The sequence below is a fragment of the Phascolarctos cinereus genome, unplaced genomic scaffold (assembly GCF_003287225.1).
Source record: "Phascolarctos cinereus isolate Bilbo 61053 unplaced genomic scaffold, phaCin_HiC Scaffold_9;HRSCAF=440, whole genome shotgun sequence".
NCBI lineage: Eukaryota > Metazoa > Chordata > Mammalia > Diprotodontia > Phascolarctidae > Phascolarctos > Phascolarctos cinereus.
In genome coordinates, this window is record NW_027556402.1 from 250612796 (window position 1) to 250620983 (window position 8188).

Here is an 8188-nt window from a genome sequence, read left to right on the forward strand (position 1 = left end):
AATAATAAAAATTCCCTCCTGAAATAAACTTAGCACAACTTTAAGTATGGTTTTCAAGGATGCCTTGATTCTACACTAAAATTAAAACCGATTTCACAGATTGATACCCCAAAACTTCAGATTTAGAGACAGGTTCCTGAAACTTCTTCAGGCTTAGCAAACGTGTTTCCTTTTGAAATTCTGAGTTGTGGAATTACTTAAGAGCACAAGAGCTTTAATCTAATTTCTCTTACACTATTTCCTAAGTTTCTCTTGTTTTAACACTTCCCTATATGATGATGAATTGCGGATGACTTCGAAATTCTCAGCAATACAGTGAACCAAGATGATTGCAGAGACTTATGATGAAAAGTGCTGTCCGTCTTCATCGAAAGAACTGATGGAATCTGCAGATCAAAGCATGAGTTTTTTATTTTACTTTATTTTTCTGGTGGGTTTTTTGGGTCTGTTTTCTTTCACAACATGACTAACACAGAAATATATATTGCATGTCTGCACAAGGATAACCTCTATCCAATTGCTTGCCTTTTCAATGAGGGGGGAAAGGAGGGAGAGAAGGGGAGATTATGGAACTCCAAATTTTTAAAAACAAATGTAAAACATTGTTTTTATATGTAGTTGGAAAAAAATATTTTTAAAAATAAAAGTTTTGTAGAATTCTCCTTTAAGTCCATCTGGAGATTTTCTCCAAGCCTTCCCCTTTGGTAGATACTTTAGACATAGTTCAATATCTTTTTTTTTTCTGAGATTGGATTGTTTTAAGATCTCTATTTGGTCTTCTGTTAATTAGATTATTTTCTATTTCTGTAGATAATCCCTTATTTCTTTTGAATTATTGGTTCTATATCAATAGAATTGTACACTGAAGGTTTCTGCTTTTGTTTTTTTTTTTATTTTTAGGAGATCTATATTCCTCTGACTTGTCTATAGGTAGCAATCAGAAAAGGCAGACTGAATCTAGGTCTTCTGGGCTCACATGCTCAGGGAAGGTCTTAGCAAGGACAGTGACTTTTCAAAGGGGAAAGGTGTGGGGGCATGAGAAAGGAGATGTTCCCACGAGAGAGATCATTGTGGGGAGGAGATATTGGACAAAGGCCATTCTTCTCTCTCTTCTCCCTGCCTCCCAAACTGGACTCCTGCCACTTCCTCTTTCATGGATCTGCCAAGGCCTTAGGTTTCGTTTTCTTGATCGGAGCTAAGCTCTTCTGTTTCCCAGAATTGGCCACCCCGTTTCTCACGCCAAGGGGTGGGGGATTTCTCTACAGCAACTTTCTGGGTGAGTTGCCTCTCTTGCCTGTCTCTTCTCTTCTCTTGCCTCGCTCACTCTAAGTTCCTCTCTCCCCACCCCGAGCACGCCAAGCTGTGGTTGAACCTTCCAGAGCCTCAGGCACCAATTCCCGAACTGGTTCATCTTGGACGTGCCATCAGTTCCTTCTCTTCGGAGCCGAGGAGCAGTGGAGCAAGGTAATCAATCAATCAATCACTTAATAACTATTAATGAAGCGCCAGCTGTGTTCCAGGCACTGTGCTCAGCGCCGGTAACGAGTCCGCCTTCACTGGAAGCCTTCAGATGGAGGCTAACAGACACCTTGTCGGGAAGGCTGTGGAGTACGTGATGTTCGTACAGGTTGCTTCCAACGACCTTCCAGTGGCCCCAGCGCTCCCTTCCCTTTCAGCTCCAGCATTCTGTGATTCTGTGAAGTGGGCAGGGAGATCTCACTCCTGCGACATCTCAGGTGGCCTGCTAGGAGCCAGATGCCAGAGTGGGGCGGGAAGGAGTGGGTTCAAATCCCACCTATGACATTAACTAGCCACGTTAACACTTTGAGCCTTCGTTTCCACCTAGAGATAGGTCAGGGGTTCTTCACCTTTTTAAGGGGTCATTGACCCCTTTAGGGACATCCTGGTGAAACTTATGACCTCTTTTCCAGAATCTTGTGCTTAAAAGCACAAAATAAAATACATAGGATTACAAAAGAAATCAATTACATTAAAAAGTCTGTATGTGTGTGTGTATGTACATATATGTATGTATATATCCAAACATACTTCCATGTTAGTCATGTTGTGAAAGAAAACACAGACCAAGAAAAGCAAAGGAAGTGAAGAAAAAGTATACGTCAGTCTTCAGGCTCCATCAGTTCTTTCTCTGGGGATAGATAGCAATTTTCCTAACAGGTCCTTCAGCATCAGCTTGTATCATTGTACTGCTGAGAAGAGTTAAGTCATTCACAGGTGATCATCATACAATATTGTTGTTACTGTGCACAATGCTTGCCTGGTTCTGGCTCATTTCACTTTGCAATTTATTTAAGTCTTTCCAGGTTTTTCTGATAGCACTCTGCACATCATTTCTTACAGCACAATAGTATTCCACCACAATCATATACCACAACTTGTTCAGCCATTCCCTCAATTACAACATAAATTCTTTCAGAACATAGAATTTAGAACTGGAAAATAGGTCATGGAATCCAACAACATCACTTTACAATTAAAATCAGGCCCAAAGAGGGGCAGTCACTTGGCCATGGCCACCCAGCTCATGAGCAACAGAGCTAAAAGTCAAACACTTCAAACCCAAGGCTTGTGACTCTGAGAACAGGTTTGTTCCCCCATGTACCTGGCTTCCTTTCTTTTCTTCCTTCAGTTCCCATGGCTCTTGCCTCGCAGGCACTCTGTAATATTGGTTAATCACCTGATAAAGACACCAGTGTTTATCCCTCTTTCTTTAGGTTCTTATGAAAGGGACCCTGTTCTTACCATCTGTTTTGTCATTAACACAGCCTTGAGTTAAAAAGGAAGCCATTGAAAAGCATCGAGGTGTTGGTGAGCCAGTCTGGGAGCGGACCGCCAGGAGAACTCAGACTGGAGTGAGGACAGTCTACGTCTGGGGTTGGAGCACAGATCCAGGGCAATCCTCTTGCCGTGAAGATTCTCTAGTGTGCTGTACTCCTGTGCTGGACCTCGGATATGACCAGAAGTGTGACTATAACCACTACTGAAGGGGTCTTTGAAAAAGTCAAGGGGGGAAGCAGTTCATTTGCCTTGCAAATTTAAAATTGCCCCAGAAGACCAAGAGCCATTACGCATTGAATGCATTAAATCACCAACTGATAACCAAAAGGTTGACCAAGAGATAATTTTTTATTCTGGAGGTGAAATTTATGATGAATATCTGAAGATCTAAAAGGAAGAGTTTATTTTACAAGCAGTGATCCCAAATTAGGTGACGGATCAATAAATATAACAGATTTACAATGATCAGATATGGGCACATATATATGCAAAGGGAAAAAACTTCCTGGTGCTGCTAAAACAAAAGATGCGACTTTCTGTGCTTGCTAAGCCTTCAGGGACAAGATGTTACACTGAGGGATCATCAGAGACTGGCAGTGACTTTAAACTAAAATGTGAATCAGGAGAAGGTTCACTTCCTTTATACTATGAATGGCAACATTTGTCCAACACAGAAATATTACCTGCCCTGTCAGTTTCAGATCTCAACTCATCTATTATTTCTGTACGAAATGCCAACACAGAGTACTCTGGCATATACAGCTTGTACAGTTGAAAACAGAGTTGGTGTTGATCAGGGCCTTTTGAGGATGAATATCATTCCTCCTTCAAACATTTCAGGTACAATTGATGCAGCTGTCATAGGAACTTTGTGTGCTCTGTTGCTGGTGGGTCTTCTAATCTTTTGATGTTGTAAAAAACACAAGGAGGAAAAATATGAAAAAGAAGTTCACCATCCTATCAGAGAGGGTGTTCCTCCTCTAGAGAGCCGTACATCTACAGCCAGAAGCTACATTGGTAGCAATCATTCATCTCATACTTTATTTCTTCAGACTTTTTTCTTCTCTAGAAATAGGAGAAAGCTGCAAACCTGCAAACTGCTTTTGAAGAAATAGAATAACTTAACCTGAGCTAATAAATGATGTTATATATAAATATATGTATAAATGATAAATAAAAGATGATCTTCAAGAAACTTTAATTGACAAGAGTTTGAATCCTACATCAGACACTTAAAAACTGTGAGCATGCCATTTAACCTTTTTTAGCTTATTTCCCCATCTGTTTCCCAGGGTTATTTTGAGAAACAAATGCTACACATGTAAAGCGCTTTGTGAATTTTAAAGCCAAAAAAACAAACAGAAACAATATATGTGTAGAAAATGAAACAACAAGAATTTGTTTCTGTGTTGGGCAAATTTTGCCATCATAGTCCTGATTCACATCTTAGTTTAAAGTGATTGCCAAACTCTGATAATATAATTATAGAATAATTATAGAATGACACAATTATAGAATAGGCTAGAATAAACCTACCAGACCCACATAAGGGTTTGTTTTTGGGTTTTTTTCTAGAATATTTCTCCCCCAGAAATATGTACACCCATATTTTCCTTCTTGAATCAAATTCATGGGAGAGACAGTTTTTGAAAATCTCCAGAAAGTTTACTTTTAAAAGGATGAATCTTTTCCTACATGAATATTGTTTTTTTCCCTTAAGATTTTCATGACTATGCTAGGAATTCGGTTCGTTAGCAAATCCAGTCTGCTTTTTATTAACTCCAACACTTTTTCCCCTTAGATTTTCATAAAAACTTTGTTCTTGATAATGTTTTGAGTGCTGTGGTTGTAAATATTATGTATAAATAAATGTTGTTGTGAACCAGGAATTATGTGCTGTAGCCTATGTACAACTAAATGGCTATAATGTTGAACTTTAAATTTTTCGCATGTGTATGGTTTTCACCATACCCTATTAGAACTAAGAGAAATTTTCATCTGTGCCTTTACAGTAAGCTCGTATCTATCAAGCATTTTTGTTCCCATAAACTATCACACGAAGAGCGCTTGTGATGGGGTGGGGTGGGGTGGGGTGGGATGGGGTGAAGGTGCTGTTTTTTTTAAAGTATATCACTGTGATATCTTTCTACTTTGCTTTTAATACTTACTGCCTTTTTCTACAGATCCTTTTTGAATATTTTTTAAATGTATTGAAGGAATTAGCTTTTGTTGTGTTTCTAATACTCAGCGCTATTTTCTTATGTTCCTGCCTCCTGTGTTTTTATTTCTTTTGACTGCTAGAAGCTTAGGACTAATAATAAAATTAGTGAAGGAAATTTATTAGGAAACACTAACTTTAAAATTTGAGCATTGTTTTCTATTAGGGAGCTGCCTAAACACTAGAAATCCCCTTTAGGTATGATGTCTGCATGATATAGAAGGTTGAACATCCCCCTCCTGGAGAGGTTTTTTGATTTTTCAGCTTAGATAAAACACTAGCTCTAACCCTGGGGAATTAGCCAGGAAGCAGCATTCAAAATTTGTAAGAAGTTTTTCATTTGTATGTTCTTTTTAAAATTTTAATTTTTTTTAACAAGAGCAGACAACAGGTTCGTGCCTATTGACCATCTTCATCCTATTGTCTGTCTTTTGCTACAGTTCTACTCCATAATTCAAATCAATTTTGTAATTTATAATTGAATCTTAGGGGCAGCTAGGTGGTACAGTGGATAGAGTGGTGGCCCTGGAGTCGGGAGGACCTGAGTTCAAATTCACCCTCAGATACTTGACACTTAGTAGTTGTGTAACCCTGGGCAAGTCACAACCCCAATTGCTTCACAAAAAAAAAAAAAATGAATCTTGTAAACTTGGAATTTGCAAGTGAAGAAATCCTTTCATTTAAAAGAAATTGATCATATTTGAAAGAAATCTCTCTGCCAATAGATGGATTTCAACATATATGGTGTCTCCTTTCACAAGTAACTTATAAAAGTTTCTAGATTCCTTTTGTGTTCCCATAGGTGGAAATTTCATGTATCCTTTGTAAGGTGACTGGTTTCCTTTTCATTTTGAAATGTGCAGTCCACATTTTTAAAAGCTACAATGCAGTCTGAATAAAAGGCCAAAATTGTATGTACTGGATTTTTTAATGTTAGTCAAGGTATAACTTGTAGCATATATAAGTTGGCACAATTTTTAACTTTTTCTATAGCTTATAGAAATGTACATATGCCTTCACTATATTCATACGTTCCTTCTATTTAGTACCATAATAAAATATTTGGGGCAAATTTTAACTCTAAAAGAAAAAAAAGCTCCATCAAAGTCAACATTTCATTCCCGTTCCCTCGTAGGAAATTCCTTACTTACCCTAGTAGGAAATGACCTTTCCCCTCAGATCTCACACAAGGCTTGGTTTTACAGCTTTCTGATGGCCTTATCATTATTTATTGGAGTTATCTGAGTGGATATCAGAGCCCTCCTCTTCTAGATCATCCTGTAGAAGGTCTGGGACTGGGTCTAGCCAATTTTTTTTATCTTCCTCAGATCACATAATGGGCACTTAACAAAATTAATTACATATCATTCAGTAAGAGGCTGTTTGATCTCAGAAAGAGCTAGCTTCAAGTTGGGAAGACCTGGGTTCAAGGGCTGCCTCTAACTGGGTAGGCCAACTGGGTAGGCAGGTTGTTTAATCTCTCTGTGCCCCAAGTAACTGTCCCAAAGTATAAACAGAGGAACAGTTGTTGATTTACTTTTTGGAGGCAGTTTCTTCTCTGAGAGGTCTAATGTCAAATCCCCAAAATAAGGCTTTATGCCTTGAATGGTTCCTTGTTCTGTCTCTATCCCTTCATCTTTTTTTTTCCACTAGCATTTACTGCTGTGAACCCCAAAAGTGACTTTAAACTAAGATGTGAATCAGAAGGTTCACTTCCTTTATACTATGAATGGCAACATTTGTCCAACACAGAAATATTTCCTGCCCTGTCAGTTTCAGATCTCAACTCATCTATTATTTCTGTACGAAATGCCAACACAGAGTACTCTGGCATATACAGCTTGTACAGTTGAAAACAGAGTTGGTGTTGATCGATGCTTTTTGAGGGTGAATGTCATTCCTCCTTCAACCACTTCAGGTACAATTGCTGCATCTGTCATAGGAACTTTGTGTGCTCTGTTGCTGGTGGGTCTTCTAATCTTTTAATGCTGTAAAAAACACAAGGAGGAAAAATATGAAAAAGTTCACCATCCTATCAGAGAGGGTGTTCCTCCTCTAGAGAGCCATACATCTACAGCCAGAAGCTACATTGGTAGCAATCATTCATCTCATACTTTATTTCTTCAGACTTTTTTCTTCTCTAGAAATAGGAGAAAGCTGCCAACATGCAAACTGCTTCTGAAGAAATAGAACAACTTAACCTGAACTGATAAAAAGATGATCTTCAAGAAACTTTGTTTAATTGACAAGATTTTGAATCCTACATCAGACACTTTAAAACTGTGAGCAAGGCATTTAACCTTTTTTAGATTATTTCCCCATCTGTTTCCCAGGGTTGTTTTGAGGAACAAATGCTACACATATAAAGTGCTTTGTGAATTTTAAAGTCAGAAAAAAACAAACAGAAACAATATATGTGTAGAAAATGAAACAACAAGAATTTGTTTCTGTGTTGGGCAAATTTTGCCATCATAGTCCTGATTCACATCTTAGTTTAAAGTGATTGCCAAACTCTGATAATATAATTATAGAATAATTATAGAATGACACAATTATAGAATAGGCTAGAATAAACCTACCAGACCCACATAAGGGTTTGTTTTTGTTTTTGTTTTTTTCTGGAATATTTCTCCCCAGAAATATGTACACCCATATTTTCCTTCTTGAATCAAATTCATGGGAGAGACAGTTTTTGAAAATCTCCAGAAAGTTTACTTTTAAAAGGATGAATCTTTTCCTACACAAATATTGCTTTTTTTTCTTAAGATTTTCATGACTATGCTAGGAAATCAGTTCTTTAGCAAATAAGATCTGCTTTCTATTAACTCCAACACTTTTTTCCCCTTAGATTTTCATAAAGTGAGGAACAGTTGCTGATTTCCTTTTTGGAGGGAGTTTCCTCTCTGAGAAGTCTAATGTCAAATCCTCGAAACATGACTTTATGCCTTGCTCTATGCCTATCCCTTCATTTTTTTTTTCACTGCTCTGAATGCAAATAGTGACTTTAAACTAAGATGTGAATTAGGAGAAGGTCACTTCCTTTACACTATAAATGACAAAATTTACCCGCCAAATATAGTATGGATTGCAAAATTTGCCCACCAAATATAACCAGACTGTCCACGCATCTCTTACGTATGCCTAATTAGCCAATCATCTTTCGGATTAGAG

At 37.8% G+C, this 8188-nt stretch overlaps 1 pseudogene across 1 annotated transcript; it reads left to right on the plus strand.

Annotated features, from left to right (window-relative positions):
* Window positions 1-1282: 1282 nt before the first annotated feature.
* On the plus strand, window positions 1283-4688 carry LOC110200787 (coxsackievirus and adenovirus receptor pseudogene; annotated as a pseudogene). Its single transcript, XR_013483815.1, has 2 exons — window positions 1283-1464; window positions 2787-4688. The product of XR_013483815.1 is annotated as a coxsackievirus and adenovirus receptor pseudogene (transcript).
* The last annotated feature ends 3500 nt before the right edge of the window (window positions 4689-8188 follow it).